Source organism: Pteropus vampyrus, unplaced genomic scaffold (genome assembly GCF_000151845.1).
Source record: "Pteropus vampyrus isolate Shadow unplaced genomic scaffold, Pvam_2.0 Scaffold84, whole genome shotgun sequence".
Classification (NCBI taxonomy): domain Eukaryota; kingdom Metazoa; phylum Chordata; class Mammalia; order Chiroptera; family Pteropodidae; genus Pteropus; species Pteropus vampyrus.
The window spans coordinates 3,156,783-3,159,246 of NW_011888865.1; the positions used below are offsets into that span (position 1 = coordinate 3,156,783).

At 36.2% G+C, this 2,464-nt stretch overlaps 1 non-coding gene across 1 annotated transcript; it reads right to left on the minus strand.

Annotated features, from left to right (window-relative positions):
* Window positions 1-1,974: 1,974 nt before the first annotated feature.
* On the minus strand, window positions 1,975-2,081 carry LOC111741972. Its single transcript, XR_002781131.1, has one exon. It is a non-coding gene; the product is annotated as a U6 spliceosomal RNA (small nuclear RNA).
* Between the last annotated feature and the right edge of the window lie 383 nt (window positions 2,082-2,464).

A 2,464-nucleotide genomic window follows, 5' to 3' on the forward strand; every position in this document is an offset into this window, starting at 1 on the left:
TTGGAGGTGTGGTAAGCTGAATAATTCACTCCTCCCCCAAATATCTCTAGAATTTGTATTATCTTATGTTAATGGCAAAGGGACTTTGCAGATGTAATTAAGGTTACAAACCTTAAAATAAGGTGATTATCTTGGATTATCCAGGGGAGTCCAATCTAATTACAAGAGTCCTTAAAGAACTCTTAAAATTCTGCAGCTGAAAGCAAAAGAAGACTTTAGACAGATGTGAACATAAGAAGTTAAATATGCGAAAGTTGAGAATGATTTGATAGGCTGTTGCCGACTCCTAAGCATAACACAGGCTGTGCCTAAACCGAGGAGCCTAACACAGCTCTAGGAGTTCCCAGGTGTCCCAACATGAGCAGGTGCAGTAAAATGTCTCCTGTGTGCCCGATAATGTCTTGGAAATAGTAGAGGATCAGAGATAGCCCCAGGGATTTGTTTTTAAAGTTCCCAGATGGCTCAGGAGTGTCAGAAGGATCCTGTGATCTATATAGAGGAATAGAAGTTTGGTCGAAAGAATGATGAATCCCAAAGGACATGCCGCCTACACCCTACTGCCTTGTCACAACATAGACACATCCCTGGTGAAAGAGTTTGGGGAGATTTCAAATTGCCTTGAAAGAACCGAAACTCGAAATATAAATTCAGTTTAGACAAAGGGACATTTCTTGTAGATGTCCCATTTCTGGACCACCATTCATACTCATGTAGTTAAACCACTGTCATTATCATCACTATCACCTCTGGAGTTATATTATCACCATCACAGAAAATTGAGAGGAAAATCAGGAGCCCAGAGAGTAAAAAGGGGCTAGAAGAGGTGAAGATATGTGGTAGAAAATAAAAGCTATAGAAGTCCATTTTATTCTATGTCTGTTGTACATTGCCAGTGGGAATAGGAGGCCAAGGGAAGATCACTAGGCGGTTTTTGCCGAGGGCAAATGCTGGACAATGACACTGCAGAAGCTCATGCTGAGCATACAGTCATGGCCTCTATGCTCCACTTCCTAATCTATCTTTATATTATCCATTCTCCAATAACTGCTTATTCATTGACTTTTTCTGTAATTCTTCTTTCATTTCGTTCATCAGCTTTTCTGATTACCAAACAATGTGCTTTAAATTTGGCAAGCTGACTGTGATGAATGATTATAAATGCACATATTTATTTTTTCTTAACAAACGTTTTTAAAAGCTAATTCATCTACAGCTTTCTGTTTGAACAATGCAATCATTTAAATGGATTTAGGAAAGGGCATACTCTGTAATAGTCTTCAGTTAATAATTCATTTGAGACTTAATACCTTCATGAAAATTAATCTTATTCACCTTGAAAGTACTCTTCTGAAAGTACTCTGACAAATCTCTGCTCTTATGCCTCTATGCCTATAAAATTATACTGTTCTAAGATTATCTTGGGATAAAATATTGTATACTTTATTAAATTTTGGTGAAACTCCTATAAAGGAGTTGGTATTAGACTCATTTAGGAAAGGCCAGGCAAGAATGGGAATAGTGAAGGGGTAAGGATAGAGGTGATATCACTTCCCTTCTCTGTTGTTGGAATTTCATTTTAAAAGAACACTTATATTTGTTACTTTAAAAATATTTTGTACTACTTTTTATTTATAACTACTTTTTAAAAATCAATTAATTTGAGTGCTAATAGCCCCTAATCAAACTACAGACATGATTTTTAGCATTTTATTATTAGTTTCAAGTATACAGTACCTTGGTTAGACATTTATATAGTTTATAAGATGATCCTCCCGATTACTCTATGTTCCCTCTGGCTCTACACATAGCCATTACATTACTGCTGACTACATTCCCTATGCTGTGCTCCCCATGACCATCTATCAACTCCTAATTTGTATTTCTTTAACTCTTTACCCCATTCTCCCAGTCCCCCAAGCCTCCTCCCCCTGGCTATCACCAGATTGTCCTCTATATTTGTGAGTCTGTTTTCAAAAAAATATGGAACGCTTCATGAATTTGTGTGTCATCCTTGTGCAGGAGCCATGCTAACCTTCTCTGTATCATTCCAATTTTAGTTTATGTGCTGCCGAAGCAAGCACTGGAATTTCAGTTTTATAAACAGCACATATTGATTTAAAATTTTCAAAAAAATAATATTTTCTAATGACTGACTTCCCTGTTCCTTGTTTAGTTTGATTTATATTCAATGGAACAATTTGTGGCTATCTTCACTTTCCAAGTTATTTTCTGGTTTCTGTCAATTGAATGCTTGGTTCAGACAATACACCTTTGGACCCTTTTTCTGATTTTCCTCTGCTGGATTAGCCATCTACTGTAGCTTATTTTTCAGTAATTATTTATCTAAGAGTATTTATCCAATACCTACTATGTATTCAACATTGGACTAGACATTGTGGAAGGTACAGAATAGTGGTAAAGGTAGTAATAAATAATAATACACAACGTTTATTGAGCAATTACA